Here is a 26499-nt window from a genome sequence, read left to right as displayed (position 1 = left end):
CCAATGGTCGGGGGAGAGACTGGCTTATGTGGTGTTGAGTATGGGAGCGTGAGGGTGTTCGGTAATTCTTTGCAATTGTGGGGCCACCCTAACCGAACGCACCGAGCGTCGTCTCAGGTATGTTGACCGTTGAAGGTTTTCCTTTGTTTACACGAGCTACGCCGTTCGGCGACCGTTGGTGTAGGCATGGGTGTGTGAGAGAGAAAGAAGTCGCAAGAGTGAGAGAGGAATGCGTGACGCGCGTGATTGGGCTGTCAAACTGAGACCCAAATTTTATTGGCTAGGCGCGTAGAGAGGGGAGCTGGCCAGCGGGCCGAGCTAGCCGAAACGCGGCACGGAGCGATCCTTCTTCGATGTACAAGCGCGAGGTGCGTGTCGTCGAATCCGTGAGATCCGTATTAGGCAGAGTTTCGTCTTAGGGTTTCAATAGCGCCCGGGCGGAAAGTCCTAGATCTCTCGTTAAATAGTTGTAATTTGTTTTAAACATTAACTCGTCTTGCCGAGCCCGTTGTGCTCGTAGTTTTAGTTCAGTATCAGTTTTACAGTAGCTCGTTAGCCCCGCGGTATCGTTATTCGCGTGGCGGAGTGTTTAACGATTTAGGGTGTCTTCATACTTGCCGGAGGCGAACGTTAGTATGGATACTACCACGATTTTCTAATCCACACGCACCGGAACCATAAAAAGCAACCTGAGAAGGCGCTCGAGATGCTCGCAACAAAAGCTAAGACCCGCACACAGCGGGGGTTCGCTACCTAACTCCCGAACAGTTTACTCCCCTCTACACCCCGGGGATACCTATGCATCCGCTGAGAGCTGGGCAAGCCGTTGGGCATCCGTTTTCGGCCGCCCGGCACAAGTCGCCTGGCACCGGCGGCCGCCACCTGGCAGAGGCAGCGTGGCATCGGCCGCCGGTGCCACGACAGCATCCGCACACAATCCATGTTCGAAGTAGAGAAAAGAATATTGTTCATCTGAGTTGTAATGTTAAGAAGTAATGGTTCAAACTATAATCTAATTTAACGATGGAACGATGAAAATCAGCTTCACAAATCAATTTTAGCATAGTTAAATTATATCTTATATCTTATAAGTGATTACAAGTCAAAACTCCGGAGAACAAGTTTAAAATGATTAGAATTCATTGGTTGCAAGGTGTGTTCGAAAGCTGGTGGAAATAGTGGAAAATTGGAAAAGTGGAAATATACGTATAACATTTGGTTCGCAAGCATCTACGGTTGTAAATCTTAGTACGCTAACGGTGTACAAGGTTCCGCATGTGCTGCATTCGGCTGGCTTAAAAATTACGAAAGTGCTGGGTACAATCGGAAGGATTTTTGATTTATGACGTCCATGGTCGGTAGGTCGTCGATAGGGATTTTTATACCTGGCCTTGGTCGCGTGCTTGTCGCGTCGTACGTAAGGTCTTACGACGCAACCCAAAAAAAAAAAAACCATTTTAATGTCGCCATTCTTTCAGTGTCACCATTTTTGGGGAGTCTATCGTTAGATCTGCCTATGCTCATCTCCGCCGCGCCCGCAGACCCAGTATCTTGGCTTCGACGTCACACGCTACATAGTATATGTGACCGCTGTAGCCAATATCTCGACTATAGCCGAAAGTACGTGTGAAACGAGGCCTGTCCCTTGCACTCTGATCCAATCGGCCGCGCATTCGTACCTATGCTCTGACCAACGAGACCGAGGCAGTGAAGCACCCAGCGTGCGTCCTTTGCTAATTGTCTTGCAAGGGTAACTTCAACTCTGTCGCACTCGAGCGCCTATGTTTACGTCTACTGTCTCGTCTCATTGGACAAGATATAGATACGCCATCGCATTCCTGCCAGGGAACCTTCCATCTAATCATTTTTAGGTTATTATGGACAAGAATTCAGAAGTTTTCCATATACATTTTTTCGTGTCGTAAGACAAAACGATGCAATTTATGTGGAATTAATTCTTCTTATTCTACAAGTTACCATGTGATTGAGTCATTACACACGATATCGGACACTTTTGGGTGTATTGTTTCGGATTTCTTCCAGTTGCACTTGGACCACAACACATTTCAATGTCATCAAAAGTCGAGACATAGTCCCCCAAAAATGATCGAATTCACAAGGCATGATCCCCTTCCTAACGTGAATACTTCCTATAAAAAAAAAAACAACTATTCTCGTTTTTACAATATATGTATAATTTACGTTAATATATAAGGATGTGTGATGCTGTTTCACGAAGAGGTAGGAACGATTCCTATTTCCATAATGTTCTAGAGGAGAGATACCGATAGTTTACCTAAGGACCTGTAGAGCCCCGAGAAACCTTTTTTTTTGTGCCACGCACAGCAGGGAACTGTCAACGCGGTCTCGAAAGGCCATCTGGTAATGATCAGCCGCTTGCTCAGCCGCCGGACAACGGCGGTCTCTGGGAATAGTCCAATGGCCGGAACGAAGGCGCTCGAGCTTCGACAGAATATCGGTAACACGGCATTTGGACCTATAGTCCGTACGTAAAACCCTCCGGTCCCGGCAAGTATGAAGAGACCCTTAACCGTTTTAATTTTAGCTTTTAGATACATTACTCAACGGCATATTGTATTCTCTCTTTGCGAGTTATTTCCACCGTTGTATTGTGTGGAGAGAGACATTGTAATGGTGAGTGGTTTTCGTTGTGTTTTTATATTGTTTATATTCATGTGTGATATGTTGCTAAACTGTTGCCTTGCCGGTCCCTTTACAGCCGTGCGGGTTATGTTAACCGATTTCACTCGATTGTTTTCTCTCCGCATTTGCGTAAATATATTCATATGTAGTTCGTTCATCTACTCGAACCCATAGTTTGTCATTCAAATCCTCCTGTTCCTTTATGCTGTAACCGTCGGGAGAGCAGCGGAACAGTGGGTAGTAAATCTGGACGATTAGAGATATCCCGCTCTCTCGGTTTAGGCTTATGCCCTTCCGGGAGTTCGCGTAGTCGTCACACTGGTGACCGAAAAATGTGTTTAGTTATTTATGTTGATGATGGGCTTTTAGCAGCTACGCGGAATTTCTTAATAGATCAATTCTTTACTGAATTAGCGAAGGAATTTAAAATAACTACCACAAAAGAAGTAACGAATTTCTTAGGCGGAGAAATTGTCAGATTAAAGGATGGTTCTATATTTGTACACCAGACAAAATATATTGAAAGCATTTTACAAAAATTTAATTTAAACGAAGCAAATAGTGTCTGTTCTCCAATAGAGGCAAGTTGGGATGCAGGTAATTCAGAAGGAAACAATTGTAAAGCGCCCTATAGGGAGGCCGTAGGTAGCCTTATGTATCTTCAAGTATTTAGCCGGCCCGATATAAGCTATGCCGTAAACATTGCTTCGAGAGCTCTAGAAAAACCAAGCGAAGGACATTGGCTACTCGTTAAGCGAATAATGAGGTACCTCAAGGGTACGTTAGACTTAGGATTATTTTATACTAAAGGCGGTAATTTTAAGGTATATAGTGACGCAGATTATGCGGGAGACAAGGAGACGCGTAAATCAAGGTCGGGTATCGTATGTCAATACGCGAATGCAGCCATCTCATGGCAGAGTAAGAGACAGCAATGTGTATCATTGTCTACGACAGAAGCTGAGTATGTTAGCGCAGCATCAGCCGTTAAAGAGATTGTGTGGCTAAAGAAATTGTTCAGTGAATGTGAAATTAATGTACAATACACGTTATTAGTAGATAATATGAGTGCGATCAAATTAATCAAAAATCCAGAGTTTCACCAGAGAAGTAAACATATCGATGTAAAATATCATTTCATACGTGATCTACATAATAAAAGCGAAATTGACGTAGAATATGTTAAGAATATGTTAAGACCGATAAGCAGTTAGCTGACATTTTTACGAAAGCACTATGTAAACCGCGATTCATGCATTTAGTAAAGGAATTAGGACTGTTCGGTGCCGTCGCCGCAACAGACGCGGTCGTCATGCGACACCACGACGACGATGAGCACCACTGCTCTCGCCGACTCCGCGGAACAATAGACCACGGGGACCTCCAGCGAAGACGACTGTTTAGGTCACGTTTTTTGGAAACCCCCACCAAAGGAGAATCGACGCTCGATACTCGTCGCGAGGTCGATCGCTCTCTCGCTTTCCGGATCGTGAATCGTTCACACCTTCGTTTTTCGTATCCCGAGCAATCGGTAGAGTGTCGGCCGTTCGTGAAATTAACCGCTCGTTTAACATTATACCGGCGATCCTAAGATTATTGTTACGCGAGTGCTTGGTGCCCGCCAAGTCTCGCGATCAGACGATATCAAAATAAACCTGGTCATTTTTCGCACCACCCAGTGACGTTTTTCATATCCACGTGGCACCCATCTCGCCGTCTCCTCACTCAACTCCACCAGCCTTCACGAAACACATGTTAATTCGTCTTTCGAGGCCTCCCGAGAGGCCAAGGTGTTCCTACCGCAGGCGCGGAAAAACTAATAAAAAGACTACCGCAAAACCAACGGTGAGTCGTCTCATTTTCTGTTCCGACCATGCCCAGCCCAAAACTCGGTTCACATATTCCAGTGTGAGTATTCCGGCGGTCACGTCCGGCGGTTCGCCGATAAACGCCTACACAAGGACCATTAGTATTATCACACGGGAAAACAAAATAAGATCGAAATATACGTGACAACCCGACGCGGTTAAAAATACGCCGACTTATCTTCCTGCAAGACACGCAGATGAAGACCAGATTACAAATTAGACGCAAAAGAGGAAAATATCAAATTACGCCGAACCATAAGAAAAGACGACGACTTCATCTTGGCAACACACAGCTGACGAAGCAAGAAACATCGAGAAGATCGGGAAGCAGAAACGCCTAAATCAGCACTTCAAGAAAACAAAGGACCGCCCACACTATAAAAAGGAAACCAGCTCTTCAATTCGGATTCACTCAATTCAAAATCAGTGCTACTGCTCAGTTCCGTTGACAGACCCTTGTACCACACACGCGTCGCGCCGGCAGTAAGATAGTGTCGCCGAATTTCGAAACCCCGTTGCGTGAAGTGTCCGCGTGTGTCCCAGCGTCCAGCGGCCACAACCAGCGAGCGCCTACCAACGACTCGGTAATTTAAACGTACTATTAAGCGAACTGTCTATAAGTGCTCTAGCTTATGCGCTATGAGAATTCATCCTTGTATAATCTGATTCAGAACTAGATTCTAAATAAACCAAACCTTTGCCGTTTTTATATAAAATTTAAGGTACAATTTATTTAACCAGCCCTCAATCTCCCGAACCAAAGCCGGTGAACGCAGGTAGGTTCAAAACTGCGCCTTATCCCCGGAAAACTATAAACAGCCCCATCTGGGACGTAACAATTAATTCATATTTAAAAACACGAAGGCAGAATTTGAAGTCTTCAAATAGGCTACTCTTCAAGTAGGGTAGGGAAAATGCCGTCCTAGTCTTGCGTAAGCCGTCGGAAAAAGAACTACTAATCTGCGAATTTAATTCAAAATTCAAGATTTTGGTCTACGGTCTGTAGCGGACGAAAGCGGAGCTATTCTACGCGATGAAGGTACGTAACTTTTTGGGTTTTATACAAACTTTTCATTTCGATAAGACTTTGGACCCCTCCCCTATCGGTCTTTTCGAAATGTGAGGGGTACAATTGAATTTACAGTAAAACGCCATAAAAACCATCATTTGTACCACCTTCGGAAATGCGTCTGCCGAAAAAACGGTTGGGCATTTTATGAACACGGAATAAACTTCGGGACGACCAAAATTGTTTTATTGCCGTAACCGTCAACTACCTGCGCTGACGAATCGGGCAATTCCCAGCGTTAGTCCACCCCCACAAGGAGCGTCTTCCAAAAAATATTCCGCCAATCGAATTTCGAGAAATCAACCCCCCGCCAACGCTCGGTTCACATGCCAGCCAGGAAAGAAGAGACTCTCGAAAACCGGCAAAGCAACAACATCTAGCGTCTAACTCAACAACCTGTAGCATACTTTCTGACCAGTAATGCAGTAAAAATTAGCGATTTATCATCCTTATTTGATGAAATAATAGAAGCAATTTTCAGCACGGGATTAAAAGTACGTGCTGCTGTTTCTGCTCAAAATGCCAGTAATCGAAGTGCTATTAAATATAGAATTTCTGTAGACCGTCCATATTTCATGCCTGGAAATCAAAAAATGTACACGACCTTTGATATACCGCATATTTTTAAATCTATAAGATATCAACTTTTGAGATATGATATTATGTTTGACGATCATAAAATTGCATCGTGGAAAGACGTACGTTCGTTATGGAAATTGGAAGGTGATAAAGCAACGAGAGCTGCTTGCAAATTAACGGAGAAACACGTTTATCCAAATAACTTTGAAAAAATGAAATGTCGTTTAGCTCTGCAAGTATTTAGTCGCAGAGTTTCAGCAGCTCTTTTAACCGCGGGAACGGTGGGGGGAATTCAAAGTCAAACAGTAATGCATACTGCTGAATTTTTCAAAATTCTTAATGATAGTTTTGATTCCTTAAACAGCCGGAGTTGCAACGATTCGAATCCAGATAGATGTAAACTGTCGGAAATTCGATTAAATTCACAAAATAATTTAACTGCATTATTAGAAAGATGTCCCAAATGGTGCACCATTAAAACTAATGGTCAGAATATACCACCATGTTTCGAAGGCTTGGAAATTTCTGTGAAAGCAATTTTGCAATTATGGGAAGATCTCAAGTGCGATGGAATTAATTTTTTGTGTAACGTCTAGAGTGAATCAAGACCCATTGGAAAATTTATTTTGAATGATGCGCACTTATGGTGGAATTTATAATCAAAACCCGTCTGCAAAAGCTTTTCGCTTATCATTGCAAAAAAAAATATTGTATTAAATTGATCAAAACCGGCTCAATCTGCCAATTGTTTATATGATGAGGACGAAACATTACTTCCAAGCTCGAAATATGATGCTACATCTAATGTTGCACTAATATCGACAAATACAAGTCGTGAATGTGAAATTGATCAAGAAACGTTTATTGACGTCGAAGAAGTTGTCATTGATGCGTCATATATAATTGATAAAACATTAGAAGTCACTGCGGTTGAATATTTTGCAGGATTTGTGGCCATGAAATGGGTTACAAAATCTGGTTGCGAACAATGTTCGATCTCATTAATTAGCGAAAATCACGAATTCCTGGACGCTACAGATACATAAGGGACAACGCGCTGATCCCCACTCCAGTGCATACCAATCAGCATGCATTCTAGGTGTCCCCTTAGGCATCGAAGCTATGGTTCTCTAACAGTTATTTCTCGATTCTGTATTTTGGTTCTAGTTTCGGTTATATTTCGATTCTGTTATTTTGTTCGGCCATATATCAGAATATACAATGTATACAAGCAAATGAATCATCGACGATCGACAATCGTATTTATGTAAGTAATTGTTTAAGTAATAAATACTAATAAATAATTATTGAAATAAGACAGTTTTGTTCCGTTATAAGGCAACGGTGTTTGTTCCAAAATAAGGAAATCGTTATCCCCTCCCGCCGCTTAGTGTCGTTACACGAGGGTATGTTACATTTTATCGTTTTAAACGAAAGATACAGTCTTCCTTCCACGAGTGATAAAATTGTATCCCCACTACTATGGGGGAATTTCGATTATACTTACTTATTTAAGAAGCAACGAATGTTTAAAACGCAAAGAAGAACAGCGTGTGGAAAGAAGGAGATGCACAGAGTCGTAGCAGTCGACATAGATACAAAACTTTCTTTTTTTCCTTTTTTTTTTTTTTCTAGAAATTTTAATAGCATATTTAGATGATTTTTCTGATTAAAATGTGTCTAAACACGGCATAATTTGGAATTTTTTTACTTTTGTACCAATTCATAGTAGCTCCTCTTTAATCTTTATCTCGGGGTTTTCATCGCTCAGCTGTCGTAGTGGTCGACTTCGTGTTCTTCAGTACTGATGAAAAACATGTATGATGGATTCTTGAAAAGAAGCAGAGAAGACAGAAATTTCCTATTCACGAAACGAACATTGGTGCCGTTTCTCGAGACAGAATATATCAAAACATCTTTGCGGTCGATATTCTTCCGATACCGTTTACTGCCAGAAGGAGAAGGACAACTTTATGATCTTGCGGTACCTCTCCCCTCTTGCTGACTCTCCATCTTGCTCCTCTCTCGACTCACAGGAGAACAAAGTCAAGCCAAATACAAGATGTACATATGCAGCAGAATGAGAGGGCATGTTACACTTGTACCACTGCTCGGCCGACCACTTTATAGTTATAGTCGCTACATTCGAGCCTCTCGCAAAGTCAAGCCGTATAGGTAGTGTGATCCAAGAAACGGCAGAAGCCGTTCTGATCCATCTCCGTTTCTTCAACAAAACTGTATTATGTTTTTGTAAGTATTGTTTATCAAGTCAAATATTTCCAAGGCCTCCAAATGTAATTGTAGAGAGCATGCCAATGCCCGTTCGTGTTCAAGCTGAACACGCTGTTTTTGAGTATACATTTCCACTCGCACCAACATCTTTCTTCTTGATATCTTGCTGTACTGGTCTCCGCAATTCGTTAACTTCTCTCTAATCTTCATCTTAACTTCTCTGTAATCTTCATCTTCGTTTTCATTTTCCTTACAGTTGTTTTGTGACAACAGTAAAACTGTGCATTACAGGATGATCAATTAGTAATGCATCAGGTTCCATTAAACCATCAATTCAATCAATGTGATGAGGCTTCCACTGTTGCAGAAGTGGTCAATGTAAACATAATGTTTTAAAGGTCTAGTGAATGACCTACACCGCCGACAGCGGTCAAAATTCGCTACCACTATCCCGACAGTGATCACTGTTAGCATCCGAATCCCCTTCGACAATTCCAAGAGTGATCAATGAACAAGACATTGTAATTTCTTTTCAGATTTATGAGATTTATATGGTTGAAAAAAGACCAAGCTCGATAGAGTTTTAATGATATTTACTTGTATTCTAGCGAGCTATGGTCACTCATTAAATAAGTATACAACATCAAAATTATGCCGTGATTACACTCATTTTAATCAACTCCTCTTTGTAGTCACCGCGCTATCCTTCTCTATCGTCGGCAAACTTCAAATAACGTAGTAAATACCTACGACCTATACGATCATTGATACAGTTTTCTTTCGAAATAAGACGACGATGCTTTTTCGCAAGAAGAAAATGTTTATCCCCTCTCTTTCTTTTGAAGTTGTCTGCTCGACACCGGCCAGAACGAGAGGGTATGCCATATGCTATCGTTTTTGCAACGAAAGATATGACTGCTCGGCCAACCACTTTGTAGTTTGCCGCCACATTCAAACCTCTGGCACATTACTCCAGAGCCCGGAGGTTTTATCACTTTCGGAGGGAATACTGTATTGCTACACGGCTGACAACTGTATGGTCTGCAACTACCTCTCGCCTCTCTCATTCTCCGTGTTCACTCTCGGGCGACTCCATAACAAAGTCAAGTCGCATAGGTAACCTGATCTGAAATACGGCGAAAGCAGATCCCGAGCTTTCGCCCTATATAGGAACAAAACGATAAATATACAAGTGAGTTTTTACAATTGTGTTCACGATGTTGACATCTACAACATATTAAAAAATCATCGAAATAGGTGAGGTGAGGTGGTACAGATATCAATAGTTGACCGACCTCGTCGAACAGTTTTGTGTTTTGTCAGCATACGCTAACCTTTCATCGTGGTATTTTAGGGTCGCACTGACGATGATTTAGTTGCTTGCACACATTGTATACTCTACGTTCTATCACAGAACCGAATTATAAATGAAACTGGAACCAAAAAATAACAGTTATAGGATCGATATAATATTGGTACTTAAGAACCATAACCGTAACCGATATAAGCCAGAACCGTTGTCCTCATAACAGATAGTATTGAAACTTCGCACACTTATAGATCTCGTTCTCCTGTTCACGAATATATACCATGTCACGTCCGGTGGTTCGACCGTCAATGAATAAACCCTCAGACAAAGAATTATTATTGTAGCGGTACGCGATTCGCATCGCAAGATGTTAGAGTTGACCGCCTGCAGATGTTAGGGTCTAAGGTAATAAAACCTACCCTGACTTTTGCAGGATGGCAGAAATTATTTTATTTCCGAATGACTTTACGGGTGTAGAAAATTTAACTACCCCATCATAAACGTTGCCAGCCGAGTACCGCTGGGCCTGTCCGACCGCGCGGCACGCGCGGTCCCGACAAGACCTTTTTTCCAAACATTTGGCGACCACCTTTGCCAGTGACCATAAACAACAGATGCTTTGTAAGGGGACAACCCCCAAAGTCAACATTTCTTTTATATGCCGCGAACGATTCGACCATCTCGACGTATGGCGACATTGTTTTAAACCTAAATTTTGGATTGCGGCGCGTTATAAAATGGACTTTTATCGTCGCGGATATTTCGAAACCCATAATCGGCGCAGATTTATTAAAATATTACGGCTTGCTGGTAGATATTAGAAATAAGCGATTGATCGACAATACGACAAATCTATCGATTCAAGGACAATTGGGTGTCGCAGACTTAAATTGTATCAAAACAATTGCCGGCGACTCTCCGTACCATAAGATCCTTGCCGAATATAAAGACATTACTATCCCAACGCGCGCAGGTGTAGTCGCGAAACATAGAATCACCCATCACATCAAAGTAACACCGGGTCCCACAGTTTTTGCAAAACCGCGCAGATTAACTCCTGATAAGTTAAAGATCGTTAAACAGGAATTCGAGTATTTGTTGTCAGAAGGCATAATTCGACCGTCGAAGAGCCCATGGGCCTCACCTCTCCACCTAGTCCCTAAAAAGGATCAGGGCTGGAGACCGTGTGGTGACTATAGAGCTTTGAACGCACGTACAGTTCCCGATCGATATCCACTACCACACATCGAAGATTTTTCCCACTCACTGTTTGGAAAACGCATTTTCTCAAAGGTAGACATTGTCAAGGCTTATCATCAAATCCCGATCGAACCGTCAGATATAGAGAAGACAGCAATTACCACACCCTTTGGTCTGTTTGAGTATGCGAAAATGCCGTTTGGTTTAATGAACGCCGCTCAGACATTCCAAAGGTTCATAAACGAAGTTTTACACGGTTTAGATTTCTGTTACGCGTATTTAGACGATATTTTTATAGCTTCTTGTAGCGAAGAAGAACATTTTTTCCATATCCGTCAACTTTTCGCACGACTTCAAGATTACGGTATTGTTATTAATCCTGCAAAATGCATATTTGGTCAAGATACCATAGAATTTTTGGGCTACACTATTAACGCAGAAGGAACAAGTCCCAACTCTGAAAAAGTAGATTCAATTGTAAAGTTTCCACAGCCTAAAAATGTAAAGGAATTAAGAAGATTTTTGGGAATGATAAATTTTTACCGTCGTTTTATTCCAAATGCAGCTAGATTACTGGTTCCTTTAACAGATTTACTCAAAGGTGCACCTCCTCGCGGTAATCCCGAAATTATATGGTCAACCGAAGCAACAATAGCCTTCAAGCAGGTAAAAGAAGCCCTTGCGGAAGCTACCCTCCTAACGCATCCACTACCTGGTGCGAAACTCTGCATCAGTGTAGATGCATCAGATTATGCAATGGGAGCGGCGCTTCAGCAATGGGTAGATGGCACCTGGCAACCGTTGTCATTTTTTACAAAAACTCTGTCATCTACACAACGCAAGTATAGTGCATATGACAGAGAACTTTTAGCAGTTTACTCCGCGGTCAAAAGATTCAGATACCAATTAGAGGGCCATGTTTTCACTATTTTCACTGATCATAAACCATTAATCTTTGCTTTTAAACAACGCCCCGAAAAAGCTTCACCTAGACAATTCCGCTATCTTGATTTTATTGGACAATTTTCAACTGATATACAGCACGTAAGCGGGAAAAATAACATAGTCGCTGATACACTATCACGGGTTGAACAAATAAGCAAAGTAGTCAATCATACAGAAATGGCTCTGTCTCAACAGGCAGACGAAGAGCTTCGAAGCCTCTTACTGTCTGAGACAGCCCTTAAATTAAAGAAGATACGTTTTCCAACCAGCGAAGGTGACATAGAAGTCTTTTGCGATATCTCCACCTCTAGCATTCGCCCATACGTACCGAAAGATCTGCGAAAAAGAATTTTTAACAGTTTACATGGATTATCGCACCCTAGTATTAAGTCAACTCGAAAATTAATAACCGACCGTTTCGTCTGGCCTTCAGTAAATAAAGACTGTAATAAGTGGTCCAAAGAATGTATTCCATGCCAGAAAAATAAAATTACACGACACACAAAGTCACCCGTAGGTAATTTTTCAGTACCCAGCGCACGTTTTAGTCACATACATATCGACATTGTTGGTCCATTACCGAGTTCGCAAGGTTTTAAATATTGTTTCACTTGCGTAGATCGATTTACTCGCTGGCCAGAAGCTATACCTATGGAAGATATATCAGCCGAGACAGTAGCAAATACTCTTTTGAATGGCTGGATATCACGTTTTGGAGTTCCAAATTTTATTACTAGTGACCAAGGAAGGCAATTCGAGTCACAACTTTTTAAAGAGTTAACTCGATGCCTTGGTTCACATCATATCCACACTACAGCTTTCCATCCCGCAGCTAATGGTATGGTGGAAAGATTGCACAGACAGTTAAAATCAGCCATCCGATGTCACGAAACAGAAAATTGGGTTGAAATACTTCCATTGGTATTGCTAGGCATACGTTCCACATATAAAGACGATATTCAAGCAACTCCAGCAGAGATGGTGTATGGTTCTAGTTTGAAATTACCAGGAGAATTTTTTACGTCCGATAAAGAACAAACCGTAAGTTCCGACTTTGTTACCCAATTGAAACGAAATATGCAGAATATCCGACCACGACCAGCATCACGACACGGTTCATCTAATACATTCATTCATAAAGACCTGAAAACAGCTTCACATGTATTTTTAAGACACGATGCAACAAAACGATCATTACAACCGTTGTATGACGGACCATATAAAGTCATTAAGCGAAATGATAAACATTTTACTATTATAATAGGATCACAGGAAAGAACCGTATCAATCGATCGACTCAAACCAGCGCATATAGATATAGAACGTTCCGAATCACAAACTGAAACTACACTTCCGAGTCTACCATCAAGCGCAGCCAATCAACCAAATACCAATAAAAAAACGAAAGGTATTTTAAAACAGTCTGCGCCGATTAAAACTCGTTATGGACGAGTCATTAGGTTTACCGATAGGTATAAGGCATAATAGTTTGTAAGAATACATGTAAATACTGTATATATTTTTTTTACTGTACATAGCGTTATCACTGGCAAGGGGGTGATGTAGCGGTACGCGATTCGCATCGCAAGATGTTAGAGTTGACCGCCTGCAGATGTTAGGGTCTAAGGTAATAAAACCTACCCTGACTTTTGCAGGATGGCAGAAATTATTTTATTTCCGAATGACTTTACGGGTGTAGAAAATTTAACTACCCCATCATAAACGTTGCCAGCCGAGTACCGCTGGGCCTGTCCGACCGCGCGGCACGCGCGGTCCCGACAAGACCTTTTTTCCAAACATTTGGCGACCACCTTTGCCAGTGACCATAAACAACAGATGCGGGATTTCCTACCCCCGCGAAGCATAGCTCCGCCTTCCTATCTTCGGAAAGGTAACGCCTTTCCGAAGATCAGGATATAAAGGGAGGAAATCCAGAAAATCTACTACTTGTACCTCTTGCACTTCTCGCGCTTCGTGTATACGTACTTTGCCTGTCGGTCTCATTGTACATTGAACACGCGATTAAATAAACTGACTCTGTTTTGTGGTAACATAACCACAATTATGAACTATTATGCTGTGACGTGGCACATTTATTCACGTCCCTCCTGTAAGAGCGCGCGAGCGCACGATTTGCCACAAGGGGTAGCAGGGCAGCGACGACGTCGATGGAATTCGACGATCGCGACGCAATCTGACGATCCGCGGCGCAGTTTGCCTAGACAATCAATAACGTTAACATGTACGGGCGAGAATAAATAAAGTTTCGTTGAAATAAAGTTTCGCGATTACACTCCGATCAAAGATCGAAAGACCGGGCCGCCCTTTGGCAGCACCGCCGCGATAACGGCTGTCGTGATCGCTCTCCCTGGGCACATCCGAGATCCCAGATTGGAGATTAAAGGTCAATGCATATCTGGCAGGCCCGGCCAGCCGGCTCAAAATTACAACCCTGGTTTTGGTCCTAGCGTTTACTAGCGGCAACCGTGTCAGACTTTGGAACCGAATTTCTTCTCTGGCCTCTCGGCCCTTTCCAGATGGCCTTTCGAGAGCGCGTTGACAGTTCCCTGCTGTGCGTGGCACAAAAAAAAAAATGTTTTTAGGGGCTCCACAGCTCCTTAGGTAAACTATCCGTATCTCTCCTTTATAACACCATGGAAATAGGTAACGTTCCTGGCATTTAGTGAAACATCATCGCACATCCTTATATGTATTTTATCATACGTAAATTATACATATAAAATTCTTCTTAAATAATTTATCATGTTATACGCAAATGTAATTTCTTAATGAAAATATATTAGAAACATCTTTGTTCTGGAAATTCTTCCACCGATTATAAAGTGTAAAAAATTTTTTTAAGATATGGTCGTATTCTACGATTCTTCCTGTTTGAAATTCCGTTTTTTAATTCGCGGAGCATCAAAAACTGCAAATATTTGGTACTTGAAACTGTTATAAAAATATATTAGATTGGAGGGAAAGTTCTGTCGTATTTTAAAGAAAACATTTGAATCAATTTATAAAAATACGTGTTTAATATTATTCAATGATATAATTTCCATTATTTGTAAGGACTTGTTGCCATCTTTCAGGTAACCTGTGCATTCTTGTTTCCCAATTGTTCCGTCGCAAGGAACAATTCAAGTGGTGCTTGCCTTCGGACAATTGTTTATGATACGCTCGTAACTAAGTGATCACCTTCAACGATTAGGCACGGCGCAACAGTGACGACCATCCAGGCTCGCATCACAGCCTGCCTTTCGTTTGTGGTCACTTCCTATGGTTGCGGGATGTCATAAATTAAGTCCTACGAAGGACCACCCAAAACAAAAGGGCACTGTTCAAAAGTGTCAAGGGTCAGCCTTGTTGAGAGACCGGCATCAGCTTATACTCTCCAGGGCAAGCCCATCCAGATTACCCAAACAGGGTGACAATCAGTCAATGATGCGCTGATTGGGTAACGCAACATTCAGCAGAACCAATCAGTGCACTCCCTCTTCCATGAGGACTACCCTTTCAATACATAAAGGAGTCTCACCTAAAAATCAAACGCTCACTAGTTTGATTCAAACGTGAAACATTCAGTTTTGCGTTGACGGGGTTCCGTCGTCGGGCTATGCGAGCCTGGCAAGCGATCAGCTTTTGTCAAAACAATTCTCGTGAGGACGAACGGTTTTTGTCAGAAACAATGCTCGTGAGGATCGCTCGATCTGAGCTCACTTCTGTTCGTGATAGCGTTGCAAGAACATCTTGCATCGCGCGTGCAACCAAGATCCGACGCGGAACGCTCTCGCGATCGAAACCAACAATCACACGAGACGAACCGACGCGTCTAAGGCAGGGCCTGCTAAGATCAGCCTTACTGACGAATCCTCTAGCAGGTCTGGGATGAAACGCGCTTCCGACTAAATTCAGCAAATCAACATTTGAAACAGCTGTCCAAAATTGATTTGGCGGACAGTAAACCGCGGCGGTATCGGGAGTGACGCGTCCGCGACCACCGGGCCCAAGATTTACGACCTTGGGCGGAACAATCGTCCGCGTGTCATTTTCAAAAAATCCGCACCGAACACCAATGACTCAATAGATACTATTTTTACTAAGAAATTCCCGTGTGATTAACTCCATGATATTGGATGTAAGCTGTGTGTTGCGACGGCAACACCGAAGGTCGTACCGTACCGTTCCTCCAGGCGACAAAGGGACATACCTGAAGGGGATGTCCCATTAAAAACACGTGCGAAGTAGGTATAAACGACCGAAAAAATAAGTTTACGACCACCGCAATTCGACAATCTTGACCCCGACAGATGGACAGCACATGCGACCAAACTAACGAAACGACGAACGAAACACAGTAATAAATCACGCCATTGACGAACGGAGACAAAACCAGGAATCCCTGACAGTCTCCCACTCCCATCAACTCAAAACTCCTCCCAATGCACCCACGTCCAATTACAAAACACTATATTTTCCCACCTAAATCCAAAATCATCCAATCACGAAAAAACCGAACTGACGATAGACAGGACACGACAAGACCGAGCAGATACAAATCGAACAGGCAGACGGACGAGACGAACTCTCCGAAATAAACATATATCGCGAACCACCAAGTACCATTTAAGAAATCTCGAAACGAACAGTTATAACGCGAACCATCGTACCTGTAGAGACTGGTTCAATAACACGCGGTAGGAAAGTCGCTTGGGATGTATACACGGTGTTTATTATTTCGGTGATGATACAACGTTTGACAGGAGTGGTCCTGAACGGCAGCGAGCAACCAACTGAACTCGGTAGGCTTTTTGGCGCTATTTATAACAGTCTAACCGCGCAGAGGAAGGTACCAGGTATGTCCATACCGAGGTCACGCCGGTGTCTCCCTGGAAAAACCCTGGTACCCTTCGGTATACAAGAGGGAGCGGTGTGGCGGCAGCCGGGCCGCTACATACTATAGAGGAATAAAGTTATTATACCAAACAGTGTACAACCTATTCCTCACCAAGGTGCCCAATATTATATACTACATATTGAGAGAAGGCATCGGGGAAACCATTCATCGCTGCCTTCGTATACAGTGTGGATTATAGGAGTGGACTAAGATATTAAACTGTTACCGCCCACTACTACACGATTGTAGAGGGTGTCAAGACGCCATTTCGTATGGGTTCGAAGTGATGACATTGTATTGATGCGAAGCTTAGAAGAAGGTTCCCCGGCAGGACTGCGGTGACGTATCTAGATACGAATGCGCGGCCGATTGGTTCAGAGTGGAAGAGGCAGGCCTCGTTTCACACGCATTTTCGGCTGAATTCGAAATAATGGCTACAGCGGTCACACATACTGTGTAGCGTGACGGCCTTCGGCCTCAAAAATTGGGCCAACAGCCGCGGCAGAGATGGGGATAGGCATACCTACGATAGACTCGGTTTGTTTAGGTACCGTCCCCCGGCGCTGCTCTGTATGGAGCGGTTTATGACGGATTATTACTATTGAGCTGGAACGTGTAACGACTAGATGACTCAGGACCGATGACACATTGTATAACAAACAAGCAGCCACCGATCGCCCCTGTACCTTGCCCTTAGCAGATAGTACCCGATGACTGTATCCACCCACCCCCAAAAACCAGCGCATCCATAGCGATAAGAAATAGTACTTAAACCGGAGAACCTCCAATAAAGAACCAGAATATTCGTGTCAGTCTTAGACTAAATTCTGTGTCTCTTTTATTTTAAACCCCTATTCGACCGAGTATCTACGGAACGCGATCGCTAGGCGGTATCTTTGTTGAAGTTACGTTTTTCCCCGTAACATTTTGGCGATCCTGCCAGGATATACACAAGAGGACGACTGGAAAACTCGGGAGACAACCGGATCCACGGAACCTGTTGAAAGCTGAGGGACAAGTCCAGAAGGTCGTCACGATTTGTATAACGGACCAAAGAAGGGAAAAATCAGGATGTCCAATCCTCTCGAAGAAGCTATCGTGGCGTTCACGAAATCTATCCAAACCTTGACCACGCAACAGGAAAAAATTACGCAAAATATTGCGATACTGGCAACTGAAAACGACAAAAGAAGACAGGAAACACTGCCATTCCATAAAGTATTAAAACCACTGCTTGCGGACGACGAGACTACAGCTACGTATGGTGACATCGCTGCAGGCTACCCTACGGGACATCCCGCAGAGGAAAGGGAAATGGACGAAGGAGACGGATCATTTAAGAACCACTTCCGACTACCGGGTACATCTGGACAAAACTCCGGCCAGGTTAGCAACAATACGGAGCCCAGGTATGACGAGCATCGTTTTAAAAGGGCCAAAGACCTGGTCGACACCATAAAACCTCTCAAAGGACGGGATGACTCCGGGGTTGAGGATTGTATACGACTGGTTAAGCGCGCTAGATCTCGTTGCTACGAACCGGATATTTTACTTGACATAATACTTACTACTAAAATCATCGATCAAGCGGAAAGAAGCATTCGGTATTTAGAAATTAATAGTTACGGCAAATTATACGACGCGTTGCGAACATACGTGTTCCCAAGTGTTTCGCCAGACGCCGCGAGAGATAAATTGAATAATATAATTCAGGGAAAGACGGAAGGCGTGATGAACTATACTCTTCGCTTTAGACAGCAGTTAAATGAATATCGGTACGCGACACAAAACGAGAATTCGCGCCCTACGACCAGGCAAGTTGCTCTTAGCATTTTAGATAAGGAAGCCGTTAGAACATATGTTAGGAACTTGCGTTATGAGCTTGCCGTCCTCGTGTATCCAAATAAACCGAGTAATATTTCGGAAGCACAAGGCTACGCCTTAGAAGCCGAAATGTGGGAGCGAGACTCCAGAAATAGACGCGGAATCGGTAGACCGACAACCGATAGGACATGGACCGGACAAACAGAACGGCCTGTTAATCCTAGACCGACAACGCAACCGTTTGAAAAACCAGTAGGAAGCAATCCATTTAGACAGAACACACCGATAAAATGTAACCGATGCGGGAAGATAGGGCACTACGCGAATCAGTGCCAAAATTTTAACATACCACCTCAACAGAAGCCGCCTCCGCGAATAAAACTTACTTTGCAACCGCGAATTACCAACACTAAATTACAGTCAGGAAAATTGCGATAGAATAGAGCCGGGTGTAAGAAGCGCGAGCGACCGTCCAACTGTCGTACATTTTTGTAAAACCGCGCGGGCTTCGTTTCCATCGCTGCCGGGCCTTCCCGGCAGCCGCCTGTAACAACCGGACTAAATAAATGTTCGTTCCAAGCCCATACCCGTGTTCGCTTTTCTCATGAGAAACCTTTCCGCCGCGGGAAACGTCCCGTATTCCCTCCGCGTAGAATCATGGCCCAGGCTGTCGCTATTCAGAACCTAGCGCGGCTCTCGTAGGTTCGGTGTTATAATTCGCGTCTCGCGTTCGTTACGAATTGTTCGTGTGACACTTGCGAGTGTCTGGCGCCCGTTTCAAGTCTCGAACCTTGTAAGATCCGTCGGGAAAATCGAGCCTACGAGATACCGTTTGTCACGGGTGGACCACGTATCGCGCGGCCGAGCGTGGCCCGGCCTCACGGTCTATGAAAACCCGCCGTTACCCAGGTTTTCTTCCGTCGGACGGGCCGGAAAATCAGGGCAACGTGACAATGCAAACCCAGTGATGTCACGCGAGGAGAAATAAATAGAATTAAGATACACGTTAAAAATTCTACGCAGTTAGGTAGCGCGCAAAACGACTCCAACTTATCTTCCTGCAAGACACGCAGCAAAGATCAGTTACACCCTGAGAACGAACAGAAAGGGTGTCCAATTATGCCAAATTGCAAGAAGGGATGCCGACTTCATGGTAGGTGTTCGGTCCCACACAGACCGAAAGTGAGTTATAATAAACACGGTCGGCTGCGATAACCAAAACACTTTAGGCGAAGCGACGGTCCCAAGATTTGGAGTGTCATCGGACACCACTTGGAGACCTCCGTGAACGAGCCCATTGAAGGGGCAATACACAAACATTTAATTTTCCAGACCATCTTTCCCATATCTCTCACACCTAATCCATTCAGATCATCTAAACACAATTCCACCAAATCGCATCCCCACTCCGACGACCAAATGCACCACCCATTAACCAATAGAAGAAGAGCCCGAGTTGACTTTATAGACGACACGACACCGAACCGCAGAAAGCTAAGATACCTATAAGAAAACACACATCGATCGCGTCTAGAAAACTCGTTGCACGCGTCATACCTCGCCAACTGACTTGTAAATGTTAAGTTAAAATATATTGAAGTGTTGTTCTAAAACGTCGAGTTTCATTTCAACTAGACGTAGCTACCCAGTAACTCCTTCAAGGCCCGAATATCGTCCGCGAGCAAGCGAAACGGGATTTACGACCCCGCGGAGTAGGACAGGCGGACTGACGACACTTTCGGACACCTCAATAGGAGTGTCGACACACTAGCCAGAAGACATCAAGAAGGTAAAAAGATGCAAGGTAGAGACTCCTGTGCCAGCATCTTTGAAAAACAAAGGACTGTCCATCTCATAAAAAGGGGGACCAACTCCTCAAATTCAGTTATAAACAGTCAGTCGGTCAGACAATCGTCAACAATCAGTTATTCAGTCATAGTCAATAGTCCAGTAACCTCTTTTGAAGTTAAAATAGTTCATTCAGTTGTTTCGCGACAAACCGTTTCAAAGACCAGTGTCAGCAGTCGGAGTATATTGTAACCGAATTCGAACCCGTGATCACGGTAATATTAATATTATTATTATTATTATCAAACTATTTGTAAGCACTCCAGTATATGCGCTATATAAACCATATTTGTAAAATCAAATTTGTAATCTCTGATTCAGAACCACACTTTGAATAAATCAATAATATTGTTGTTTTCAAAATAAGGGTACAAAGTTATTTAAACGATCCTCAATTTCCCGAACCATAGCCGGTGTATGCAGGTAGGTTTGAAACTGCGTCCTATCCTCTTAAAATCGTAATTCATCCCACTTGGGACGTAACACTATCAAAGCTTGCAAAGGAGTATCTTTGTGTTATGGCAACATCTGTTCCTTCCGAAAGAGTATTCTCAAAGACTGGCGAAATAATTAGTAAAGAAAAAAAAGAAATAGATTAAACGACAATATAGTGAATAAAATATTGCTTCTTAATATGTACAAAATAAATCCTTTATTATGTCTATTTCGTATATTTTCGTTTTATCTACGTTTTTTTCTTGCCGAAATGTTCCAGTATTTCCACTCGCGGCATTTCTATACTCATGTCAGGTCGGAACTCACAGTCAAATTTAAAGCATTGAGATATTTGAAGGAATCATTTGGCAATCGATACATATAGTACAGAAACAGCTTATAGTGATCATGAAAAAATTACTGTTCCCGCCGCGGCTAGACCGTAGCCTCATTTTAGTGATGTAATTATATCGTTCTATAGTTAGTTATCGTTCTATCATTCTGTTATGGTTATACATTGGTTCTTGGATTCCGGGTCCCCCATTGTGCTCGGGGACGGATTATAAAATAAAACACCGAAGCATTGTGCCCCATGGTCGGGACCGAGGTTTGCCGGTCGGCGTGAAAAGCCGCTACGACCTGGGGACAAATAAGTCGGTAATCAGACCAAAAAAAGGGTCGCGATCGAGGTTTGCCGATCGACGCGAGGTTTGCCGCGCAGCCACGCGAGGCACACAGTCTCCTGCGGCAGTCTTGCATGGTTTCTTGTAGAGATCGGATGTACAGAATAAAACAGTGTGTGATAAAGAAACCATTCCAATTATTAAAACCCATTTCCTCTCGCGAACAATTACTTCTATGAATTTGATTGCAAAGTGGAAGAACATTGACCCCTTCGACTCGATACTTTCACAGGGTGTATTAAAGAAAGTTTGTTGTGCATTGTAGGTATTAACGAAAGAACACTCCCCCGCCCTAAAGAACAAAGTCGGTCATTCAAAATAGGCAGAATTTTTCATCAAAATAGGCAGTTTTTTGCAAATATCTCGGAAAATAAAGATACCGCAGTACTGTGCGGACTAATGGCCTGTTTTTGGGCACTTCTCGTAATTTGGTTATTAATGTGTATATATATATATATATATATATATATATATATATATATATATATAAGGCGCTAAAACTCAAGGAACGTAAAGAATATATTTCGCAGAAGTTATAAGGGAATAGCAATCCCTAAGACCCGTATCCTATAAATTCCAAATTCAAGAAAACAAAATCTATTCAAATTAAAACATTGATAAAGAAATAATGAGGAAATACCTGCAAAATTACTTCTTAACCGTTGAAAAGGAAACAGGAGACCCTGGGGTGACCGAGGAACCAGTGCGTGAGGTAAAGAGCGAACCAGCATTGCATCCGTTGGCCAACCTCACCCATTTGAAAACACTGGAAATAAATAATAACATGTATCACTCAATGAATACATATATAGAAACAACTTATAGTGATCATGAATAAATAACTTCTGCGAATTTGATTGCAAAGTGGAAGAACATTGACCCCATCGACTCGATACTTTCATAGGGTGTATTAACGAAAGTTTGTTGTGCATTGTAGGTATTAACGAAAGAACCCTCCCCCACCCTAAAGAACAAATTCGGTCATTCAAAATAGGCAGAATTTTTCATCAAAATAGACAGTTTTTTTCGAATATCTCGGAAAATAAAGAGACCGCCGCACAGTGCGGACAAATGGCCTGTTTTCGGACTCTTCTCGTAATTTGGTTATTAATGTATAAATATATATCGGAAATTGTTTACAGAAAATTAAATTTACCAATATAATTAATAAATTTAACAAAGAATTTATTTTTAAAAACATTCAATGTAAACAAAATTAGCAAACTTAACAAATCGCTATTCGCTATAAACAATTTCGATCTATCCTTACATTCTTATTACTTTTCCAATAGGTGTAAAACATATATTAAAAACAAATTAAGAACACATAAAAATGATTGATATATAATTTTTACAAAATTGTATTATGCATAAAAATGATTATTATATGATTATTCATGTCAATTTTCATCCTAATATAAATTTTTTGCAAAAGAAATATATTTTATATGGTGATATACACTAACATTGAATTTTGCACAGTAAATTTTGAATCTAACTCAAGACTAACTCAAACCTACCTCGAAAACTAATCCAAATGTAGTCCAAACCAAACCCGATAATACGTACTTACACCCGGCACGTCGAGAAATGGCGTTCGTTAGTAGCGCGACCATTGCAAATGGCTGCTCTGAGGTGACTACGTGCCGGAAAGTTAAAAACGAGGTAGGTCGAAACAAAAAAACGCGAAGTCCGCGACGCGACTTTCAGGGGAAAACAACCGAAGAAATCGATCGCCGCGACGCACTTCGTTGTGACAACGGCCGCCGAAGGGCACAAACACCGTGATATATCTGTAGAAATAGTCGCGCGATCGTACCATGCTGACACATACGCACCCCTCGGACGTACACATACAGGCAAAATTCAATGTAGTAGTAACTCCAGTTTTTCACGAATATTTCATAAATTAATGCTGAACAGCGGTTATATGTATAGGAGAAAGTTCAGAATATTGAGTTTTACAGTATATTTAAATTTTATCAAAATCGGTGCGGCGCGGGGGCATCTCCTGGGCACTCGGGTAACCGGGTAAATAAGATATATTAAATAAATAAGATGACATTTGCGCCAAAAACGACAACATTTCGTGTGCAGCATGTAAAAAAGGACTAGAATAATCTATGTCATATTTCGAAAAGAGCGGTTCGGGGTGGGGGTGTCCAAAAGTCTTATTAACCCTTAGCACTCGAATGATGACTGTAATGCACCACTAAAAATTGTTGTATCATTATTCAAAATATTTTTTACATTATCAAATTTGTTTGTATTTAATAAATTACTAAACATTCGGTATTGTACGAGTAAGTTGCACTATTTTCGTATATATAACATGAAAAATATATATATAGGAGGGCAATATTCTAGGTCGGAAGAAATGTTTCATTTTGGAATTAAAATAGCTTCGAGTGCAAAGGGTTAAACAACATTTTTATATAAAACTTAAAAAGTTACATACCTTCATCGCGTAGATCGGGTTCGACGGTTCGACGGCTTAGGCAAGACTAACTCGCAAGCTCCGTCAGCCGGATGACCTGACTACTTCAGTGGGGGGATTTTCGTCGGGGTTTTTGCGCATGCGCGTCCGGCGCAGTAATGTATCTATATTGTGACGACAGTAGTGGGGTACTATTATTGGCAGGAAAAACCGGAAGTGTCCAGGACGAGACGACGAAACAAGCGTGTTACATATTTTTGATAAATTATTATTACCATTTGATTGGCATACACATGTTATACATTCATTTTTCATAATCAAATCATTTTGCGAAATTATACGGGATGACTAAAGTACCCCATTTTAGCCAAAATTGTACTTTACTCATGCTACAATCGTCGCGCCTGCGTCAACAAATCTGATCAATATCCCATCACTAGACCAACAAGGAAGCGAATCTTCCACCAATATCTCCTTCTTTTTCCTGCATACGATCATGTCCCTGCGCAGACCAGGACCTTACAGAAGTGGCCCCTTACCTAGGCGGATTGCAATTTCCAGGAAGACCGTCATGGACCCAGATTTAATTGAATATTTGTGTTTTAATGTTTTGATGGTCGCCGATTACGAAATTGAACGCAAAATTTAAAAAAACAAAATGGCAGATCCAATATGGCGAACGTGTACGTTAAGAAATTGTTCGTTCTGTTAAAAAATTAGTATTCTAAGGTTTTCGGGATCGCCGGTTACAGATCTGCACTCAAAATTTTAAAAAATGTCGGTCGTGTATTTGCAAAAATTATTTGATTTCCGCAAAAATTTGAAATATAACGTTTTGAGGTCTCTGATTGTGGACGTAAATTTTGAAATTAAAAAATATCACTGATTCAAATTTTTTTAATCACAAGGAAAACTTTCCTTGTAAAACGAATTTCGGTATCGCACGATGCTGAAAAATTACATTAAAAAAACATAAGTCGTGTCTCTGAGAGTAAAACTGTCGCGATTTACTCTCGAGAGAAAAATTCGTCAGTGTTTTATTTTGCAGGATAGGAATAGCACTCTCCGATAGCATTGGAGAGCTCAAACGGCCACGCACCCTTAAGGGGGCCGGCATGGTTTGAAATCCATATACGTATGCAAGGGTCAAAATCTAGACAAACTGCCGCTTCAATATTGCAATGAGCAGTTTAGAAGTGGTCAATTGTGTTTCCTAAAAGTCCAATCTACGTCTGTATAGTGGAGTAATATGTAATATTCGGCAGAAAATTTGAATTCTGAAGCAAGTATGACGTTACGAGATGGCTGCCGCTGAGAGATTCTCTTAATTTCGAGAGATTTAGTGTTCGTATCGAAAAAAAGGCTCTGCACAGACGTAGCAAAAACATGCGCAAACACGGTGGTATGCATTTTTAATTGATTACTTACTTATTTAAGACGTAAAATGTCTAGAAAAAAGGCACCATTCAAACACTGTACGTTGCGATAGAATACGGTCGATAATGCAAATCGATAGTAGAGGTTTACATATGTACAATATGTATGCTGCCGAATATTGCAAATTACTCGACGATGAGACAGAAATTCGCATTTTGGCCTCTGAACAGACCTAGATTGAACCTTCAGGAAGGACAATTGACCACTTATAAACTGCTCATTGCAATATTGAAGCGGCAGTTTGAAAAAGTTTCTGACCCTTGCACGTTTCGCAAGACGCCACGACCTTCGAGTCACCGATTCTGTTGAAACTTTGCACACTTATAGATCTCATTGTCCTGTTCACGAATATATATCATTATAGCGGCAGATACTGAATAGATTTCGAGTTTCATTATTTCCTGTGTAATGCCGTATTTTTTCTACGGTACAACAAGATTTGGTTTGCCAGCGTGCCAAGTTTTCAGCTGGACGACCAGCGTTCAAATTCTGTCGACTAACGCATTTTTTTTTTAATTTTATTATGTTTTGTCACTGTATCTTTATATTAGCAATTTCACATCGGAAAGTAGTAAAATATATCACCTCGCAATTCTAATTACGGATCAGACAGAATTTCAGTATCAATGAACGTTTGAAAGGACAATATCATATAAGGTAGAAAAGACCGCACTTGTTCAAGAAAAGGTATTTATTTTTTTTTAATTAATTTACAGAATAATCATTGTATAATTTATGTAGGGATTTGGTGTCAGGCTGGTCGAAATGAATGTATATCGGTGTATGTCATACGTTTAGTAACTTAAACGTTGAGTCGGCTACACGTGCTCCACAAGATCGGTCCTCTCTCTCTCTCTCTCTCTCTCTCTCTCTCTCTCTATATATATATATATATATATATATATATATATATATATATATATATATATATAATTTTCGCATCCACTCGAAAAACTCAATCAGTTACGTACGCCCTGCGCTTGACGTCCCTAAACACATTACCACTGTCACCGAGACCCAAACACTCTTCTTTCACACTTCGGCCCAAACAGACACCCTATATAAAATA

This window comes from Halictus rubicundus, unplaced genomic scaffold, assembly GCF_050948215.1.
Source record: "Halictus rubicundus isolate RS-2024b unplaced genomic scaffold, iyHalRubi1_principal scaffold0139, whole genome shotgun sequence".
NCBI classification, from domain to species: domain Eukaryota; kingdom Metazoa; phylum Arthropoda; class Insecta; order Hymenoptera; family Halictidae; genus Halictus; species Halictus rubicundus.
Note: the sequence above shows the minus strand (reverse complement) of the source record.